The sequence below is a fragment of the Ranitomeya imitator genome, chromosome 1 (assembly GCF_032444005.1).
Source record: "Ranitomeya imitator isolate aRanImi1 chromosome 1, aRanImi1.pri, whole genome shotgun sequence".
Taxonomy (NCBI): domain Eukaryota; kingdom Metazoa; phylum Chordata; class Amphibia; order Anura; family Dendrobatidae; genus Ranitomeya; species Ranitomeya imitator.
The window spans coordinates 656,151,988-656,160,089 of NC_091282.1; the positions used below are offsets into that span (position 1 = coordinate 656,151,988).

General features: G+C 52.2%; 1 long non-coding RNA gene across 1 annotated transcript; it reads right to left on the minus strand.

Moving 5' to 3' along the window:
* Positions 1-3,608: 3,608 nt before the first annotated feature.
* LOC138658013 (uncharacterized) lies at positions 3,609-5,955 on the minus strand. The gene is made up of 3 exons (XR_011317294.1): positions 5,711-5,955; positions 3,821-4,014; positions 3,609-3,685 (listed from the first exon to the last, which is right to left on the minus strand). It is a non-coding gene; the product is annotated as an uncharacterized lncRNA (long non-coding RNA).
* Positions 5,956-8,102: the final 2,147 nt, after the last annotated feature.

The window sequence follows — 8,102 nt, forward strand, 5'->3', positions numbered from 1 at the left end:
CTGCGACCAGTTGGGCTTTGTTTTTGCTTGCAGAGTCAATGTGCTGTGACTTGCATAAGGCGACAAGGGTGTCTCTGGTCTGCTGCTCATAGAAGGTTTCTCCCAGCACAACCATGGTTGCCAAATAAAAGATAGGATAGAAAAACGAAGAGAAAGGGAGGGGATAATTACCAGTACGCAATTGTCTCACAACTAAAAAGCACTGAGTTCGTTCTCCAAACTTATTTGCGCAGAGTCCTCGCAAGAACTTTCTGCAAGTTTTTAGTGAGAGGAATGATTAGTCAAACCAAATCACTAATGCTCTAAGATATCCCACCGCCTTGCCACCAATTGTCACGATTCCCCTGACCGCTGTCACCACTGGGTCAGGATTCACACCGTGACCGTCACCCCTACGTCACGGATCAGGGTGACTTTAGGCCAACAGACGGCTATCACATGTGCAGGGGGGCTTATCTTAGTTATCCCTCCACTGCTAACAATGTGATGAAAAACCACACACAAGGCTATTGACCTCTTAGTTTACAGCAGGGGCTTATTCTAGGTATCCCACTGCTTTTCTATATACCACGAACTGCAGGGATTTATGTATATCCCGCTTACAGTTCCACTTAACACTTGCAGCTCTCTGGTGCCCCTTACTCTCAGGTCAGATTAGGTACTGCACCCTGGGTAATTAGTCGCCAGAAAGGCTGCCTGCTATGTACTGGCTATTGGGCACGCTGCAGCGACGCGATAACTACTCCCACACAGGCAGGAACAATAATTATCAAACCCGCAGTTGCTTCAGCATAATCCAACCGTCAGCACACTTTCGCTGCCACCAGCTTCGATAAAATGGGTCCGAAGCTAACCCAACACAACAGTAACAGTAGCGTATTTTCCCTTCAAGAGACTTAGGGTACGGTTTAGAGCAGGAGAACGAACTAATATATAATAGTATACAGGGCCGTATTTAGAGTTTCTGCTGCCCTAGGCACTTTTTAGCGCTGCCTCCCCCTCTGGTGAGTATGACACTATCGGCAGTGACTTTGGGAAGAATCACTGATGTGAAAGTTGCCGTTTGCAGCAGATCGGGCAGTTTTTCTGCATCTGCCACGTAACGGATCACTTACGGCAACACTGCGTTTGGTTTCATTCATTCCTTATGGGATTCGCGGTACTTGATGTGATCTGGGAAATGCGGTGCCATACCTCCCAACTTTTGAAGGGAAAAAGGTCTAAAGGTTGCGGCGCACGTAGTGCGCTGCGGCAAATTTTAGGCCACGCCTCTGACCACACCCATTTCACAACTAATCACACCCATATCCAAGTCCCAACCACACCCATTTAGCACTGCTGATCACACTGTTTCATATACATTAAAACAAAAAAAAAATATGGCCACGCAGTGCTTCATACTGTACAATGGCTATGCAGTGCTCCACATACTGTATAATGGCCCTACATGATGTTCCATACTGTATAATGGCCACACAGTGCTCCATACTGTATAATGGCCACGTCTGTCCTGTGTCCTTGTGTGTACCACATTGAGAATGGAGAAAAGAAAGAAGACCAAAGAACTGTCTGAGGACTTGAGAAACCAAATTGTGAGGAAGCATGAGCAATCTCAAGGCTACAAGTCCATCTCCAAAGACCTGAATGTTCCTGTGTCTACCATGCGCAGTGTCATCAAGAAGTTTAAAGCCCATGGCACTGTGGCTAACCTCCCTAGATGTGGACGGAAAAGAAAAATTGACAAGAGATTTCAACGCAAGATTGTGCGGATGTTGGATAAAGAACCTCGACTAACATCCAAACAAGTTCTAGCTGCCCTGCAGTCCGAGGGTACAACAGTGTCAACCCGTACTATCCGTCGGCGTCTGAATGAAAAGGGACTGTATGGTAGGAGACCCAGGAAGACCCCACTTCTTACCCCGAGACATAAAAAAGCCAGGCTAGAGTTTGCCAAAACTTACCTAAAAAAGCCTAAAACGTTTTGGAAGAATGTTCTCTGGTCAGATGAGACAAAAGTAGAGCTTTTTGGGCAAAGGCATCAACATAGAGTTTACAGGAGAAAAAAAAGAGGCATTCAAAGAGAAGAACACGGTCCCTACAGTCAAAGATGGCGGAAGTTCCCTGATGTTTTGGGGGTGCTTTGCTGCCTCTGGCACTGGACTGCTTGACCGTGTGCATGGCAGTATGTAGTCTGAAGACTAACCAACAAATTTTGCAGCATAATGTAGGGCCCAGTGTGAGAAAGCTGGGTCTCCCTCAGAGGTCATGGGTCTTCCAGCAGGACAATGACCCAAAACACACTTCAAAAAGCACTAGAAAATGGTTTGAGAGAAAGCACTGGAGACTTCTAAGGTGACCAGCATTGAGTCCAGACCTGAATCCCATAGAACACCTGTGGAGAGATCTAAAAATGGCAGTTTGGAGAAGGCGCCCTTCAAATATCAGGGACCTGGAGCAGTTTGCCAAAGAAGAATGGTCTAAAATTCCAGCAGAGCATTGGAAGCAACTCATTGATGGTTACCGGAAGCGGTTGGTCGCAGTTATTTTGGCTAAAGGTTGTGCAACCAAGTATTAGGCTGAGGGTGCCAATACTTTTGTCTGGCCCAATTTTGGAGTTTTGTGTGAAATGATCAATGTTTTGCTTTTTGCTTCATTCTCTTTTGTGTTTCTTCATTTAAGACAAATTAAATGAAGATAATAATACCAAAGAATTTGTGTTTGCAATCATTTTCAGGAAGAAACTGAGTATTATCTGACAGAATTGCAGGGGTGTCAATACTTTTGACCATGACTGTACTGAGCCCGAGTGACGGGCGAGACACCACATGTACTGAGCCCGAGTGACACTGTAATATGTAAGTAACATCAGACTGTATTGTGGGGACCATTCACTTCTATGGGAGGGTGTTAAAGGGAACCTGTCACCCCCAAAATCGCGGGTGAGGTAAGCCCACCGGCATCAGGGGCTTATCTACAGCATTCTGGAATGCTGTAGATAAGCCCCCGATGTAACCTAAAAGATGAGAAAAAGACGTTATATTATACTCACCCAGGGGCGTTCCCGCTGTTGGTCCGGGTCCGGCGCCTCCCATCTTCATCAGATGACGTCCTCTTCTGGTCTTCACACCGCAGCTCCGGCGCAGGCGTACTTTGCTCTGCCCTGTTGAGGGCAGAGCAAAGTACAGCATTGTGCAGGCGCCGGGCCTCTCTGACCTTTCCCGGCACCTGCGCAATGCAGTACTTTACTCCGCCCTCAACAGGGCAGGCAAAGTACGCCTGCGCCGGAGCTGCGGCGTGAAGACCAGAAGAGGACGTCATCTGATGAAGATGGGAGGCGCCAGACCCGGACCAACAGTGGGAACGCCCCTGAGTGAGTATAATATAACGTCTTTTTTTCATGTTTTAGGATACATCAGGGGCATATCTACAGCATTCCAGAATGCTGTAGATAAGCCCCTGATGCCGATGTGACTACCTCACCCGCGATTTTGGCGGTGACAGGTTCCCTTTAAGGAGGAGGAGGAGGTGAGCTGTGACATCTCCTATTGTGACTGTTGGATCTGGTTGCCGGGGTCTACCTTCCTGTGGTTGTTACAAGTATCCTCCGCTCACCTTTCGGGGTGTTGCGCTCCTCGTCCACTTGTCTCAGGAGATTCGGTTGAACGCTCGGTCCGGCGCTGACATCCTGCAATATAATGGAAATGGCGGCTGAAGCTGCAGCACAAGGAGACACCGGAGAACGGCGGGGACAGAGCGCTCTGTAGCCGTGGACACGTGCAGTATAGCACGCGGCTGCCGGTCATGTGACGCCTGCACTCACTTTCACCAGAGGAGCGGCGCTATAGGTCAGAATATCAGAGTAGAAGCCTCGCTGTCTGATCACCGGATATTTCCGCGGGAGGACGGCGCTGATCCGCGCGGGTGACACCGGCACAAGCGACTGCGGACGCGGGATCTCCCAGTGTGGACGGGACTCCGCGGAGGATGGGGGTCGCCTGCCGTTATCTGCTCCATCTGCGCCCAACAGAGAAGACAAACATGTCCGATAACTCTACAGGACCGTGACAGCTGCAGAACATCGCCCCCCCCTCCCTCCCTCCCTGCAGAGCTTCATCGCCCTCCCTCCCTGCAGAGCTTCATCGCCCCCCCTCCCTCCCTGCAGAGCTTCATCATCGCCCCCCTCCCTCCCTGCAGACATTCATCATCACCCCCCCTCCCTCCCTGCAGAGCTTCATCATCGCCCCCCCTCCCTCCCTCCCTGCAGAGCTTCATCATCGCCCCCCCTCCCTCCCTGAAGCTTCATCATCGCCCCCCCTCCCTCCCTCCCTGCAGAGCTTCATCATCGCCCCCCCTCCCTCCCTGCAGAGCTTCATCATCGCCCCCCCTCCCTCCCTGCAGAGCTTCATCGCCCCCCCCTCCCTCCCTGCAGAGCTTCATCGCCCCCCCTCCCTCCCTGCAGAGCTTCATCGCCCCCCCCCTCCCTCCCTGCAGAGCTTCATCATCGCCCCCCCCTCCCTCCCTGCAGAGCTTCATCATCGCCCCCCCTCCCTCCCTGCAGCTTCATCATCGCCCCCCCTCCCTCCCTCCCTGCAGAGCTTCATCATCGCCCCCCCTCCCTCCCTGCAGAGCTTCATCATCGCCCCCCCTCCCTCCCTGCAGAGCTTCATCATCGCCCCCCCTCCCTCCCTGCAGAGCTTCATCGCCCCCCCCTCCCTCCCTGCAGAGCTTGATCGCCCCCCCTCCCTCCCTCCCTGCAGAGCTTCATCGCCCCCCCCTCCCTCCCTGCAGAGCTTCATCATCGCCCCCCCCTCCCTCCCTGCAGAGCTTCATCATCGCCCCCCCTCCCTCCCTGCAGCTTCATCATCGCCCCCCCTCCCTCCCTCCCTGCAGAGCTTTATCATCGCCCCCCCTCCCTCCCTGCAGCTTCATCATCGCCCCCCCTCCCTCCCTCCCTGCAGAGCTTCATCATCGCCCCCCCCTCCCTCCCTGCAGAGCTTCATCATCGCCCCCCCTCCCTCCCTGCAGAGCTTCATCATCGCCCCCCCCTCCCTCCCTGCAGAGCTTCATCGCCCCCCCCTCCCTCCCTCCCTGCAGAGGTTCATCGCCCCCCCTCCCTCCCTGCAGAGCTTCATCGCCCCCCCTCCCTCCCTGCAGAGCTTCATCGCCCCCCCTCCCTCCCTGCAGAGCTTCATCGCCCCCCCTCCCTCCCTGCAGAGCTTCATCGCCCCCCCTCCCTCCCTGCAGAGCTTCATCGCCCCCCCTCCCTCCCTGCAGAGCTTCATCGCCCCCCCTCCCTCCCTCCCTGCAGAGCTTCATCGCCCCCCCTCTCTCCCTCCCTGCAGAGCTTCATCGCCCCCCCTCCCTCCCTCCCTGCAGAGCTTCATCGCCCCCCCTCCCTCCCTCCCTGCAGAGCTTCATCGCCCCCCCTCTCTCCCTCCCTGCAGAGCTTCATCGCCCCCCCTCCCTCCCTCCCTGCAGAGCGTCATCGCCCCCCCTCCCTCCCTCCCTGCAGAGCTTCATCGCCCCCCCTCCCTCCCTCCCTGCAGAGCTTCATCGCCCCCCCTCTCTCCCTCCCTGCAGAGCTTCATCGCCCCCCCTCCCTCCCTCCCTGCAGAGCTTCATCATCGCCCCCCCTCCCTCCCTCCCTGCAGAGCTTCATCATCGCCCCCCCTCCCTGCAGAACATCGCCCCCGTCCGTCCTCATACTCACCTGTCACTCAGCTCAGCTGCCTGTCCCACACACTGCGCGCGCCGCAGCCGCCGACATCCCTCTGGCGCTCTGTCCCGCCGCAGCGCCTTCTTCCTGACTGAGTGAGCGGTCATGTGATACTGCTCAATAAGGTCATGAATATGCGCATATTCATGACCTTAATGACCGGTACCATGTGACCGCTCACTCAGGACGCGCTACAGACGGTGAGAACAGGCATCGCTGGAGGCTGGAGCAGGAGGTGAGTATCGTCTCTCTTCATGGAGGGTGGGTGGGATGCGGAGGCGGGGAGGGGCGCGGGGAGGCAGGCGGGGGGGCGGGGTTTTGCGTCGGTCGCGTTTGTGACTTAAAAAAAATAATAAAAAATCCTTGCCCAGGTGCCGCCCCCCCGCAATGTCGCCGCCCTAGGCACGTGCCCTCGAGTGCCTAGTGGCAAATACGGCCCTGATAGTATATCCCATTCAAAATAACTAGGCAGTGCGTTATTAAAAATAGTTTATAAAGATGTTATACATGAGACAATTGCAAATATGTACATGGGTAATTATAACATAAAGGGAATAAATGAGAAAAGCAACACTTACATGTTTAAAGCATGACAAGCAACCAGGCTAGTGGAGTTTTTCCATACGTCCCAGCTCATTGGGACGTGAGAAGGGCTCTTCCAGGACAGGACAAAGCAGTCCAGAAGGAGAAATCAGCAAAAAGTGACTCCTCAGAGCCTGCCAGACACTTAAAACATTAAGGCTGTGACATCACAGAAAGGCTGGCTTATCCAGACCCTCCTCTCTCTACATTCTGCCTAAACTTTAAACTATTCTCTCTGATTTCTATAACTTCACTACAAAACATGTCAGCGTCCTAAAAAGCTCATCATTCATCTCAGATTAACGTGAGCATTCTAATGAGATCAAATATGTCCTATCTGGGATACATATTTACAGAGAAAACCCTACTTCTTTACCAGATGGAGTTAGAAACCCGAGTGTCATGAGATGTGTAGCTACACCGAGTGGGACTACGAATATATATTTTCGTATTTCTAGCTTAAATCGTTTGCCTAATATCTAACAAAAACTAAACAAAGAATCTTTCATGGATTTTTGGAGCCATTTTTCCTGTTCTAGCTGGACAAGAGCTTACACAGGAAATGCCAGTCGTAAATTCCGTTCGGCCATAAAACTTCTAACCCCCACACTCTCTGAGAAGGAAAGCCAGGAATTTGCAGCTACAACTGTTACTCCAAGAAGGGGGGGCTTAGCCCACTCAGGCTAGCAAAAGAACTACTTATGATATTTCATACCATATCGTGACATAAGTATTTGGTCAGAAACAAAATTTCATCTCAATACTTTGTAATATATCCTTTGTTGGCAATGACAGAGGTCAAACGTTTTCTGTAAGTCTTCACAAGGTTGCCACACACTGTTGTTGGTATGTTGGCCCATTCCGCCATGCAGATCTCCTCTAGAGCAGTGATGTTTTTGGCTTTTCGCTTGGCAACACGGACTTTCAACTCCCTCCAGAGGTTTTCTATAGGGTTGAGATCTGGAGACTGGCTAGGCCACTCCAGGACCTTGAAATGCTTCTTACGAAGCCACTCCTTCGTTGCCCTGGCGGTGTGCTTTGGATCATTGTCATGTTGAAAGACCCAGCCACGTTTCATCTTCAATGCCCTTGCTGATGGAAGGAGGTTTGCACTCAAAATCTCACGATACATGGCCCCATTCATTCTTTCATGTACCCGGATCAGTCGTCCTGGCCCCTTTGCAGAGAAACAGCCCCAAAGCATGATGTTTCCACCACCATGCTTTACAGTAGGTATGGTGTTTGATGGATGCAACTCAGTATTCTTTTTCCTCCAAACACGACAAGTTGTGTTTCTACCAAACAGTTCCAGTTTGGTTTCATCAGACCATAGGACATTCTCCCAAAACTCCTCTGGATCATCCAAATGCTCTCTAGCAAACTTCAGATGGGCCCGGACATGTACTGGCTTAAGCAGTGGGACACGTCTGGCACTGCAGGATCTGAGTCCATGGTGGCGTAGTGTGTTACTTATGGTAGGCCTTGTTACATTGGTCCCAGCTCTCTGCAGTTCATTCACTAGGTCCCCCCGCGTGCTTCTGGGATTTTTGCTCACCGTTCTTGTGATCATTCTGACCCCACGGGGTGGGATTTTGCGTGGAGCCCCAGATTGAGGGAGATTATCAGTGGTCTTGTATGTCTTCCATTTTCTAATTATTGCTCCCACTGTTGATTTCTTCACTCCAAGCTGGTTGGCTATTGCAGATTCAGTCTTCCCAGCCTGGTGCAGGGCTACAATTTTGTTTCTGGTGTCCTTTGACAGCTCTTTGGTCTTCACCATAGTGGAGTTTGGAGTCAGACTGTT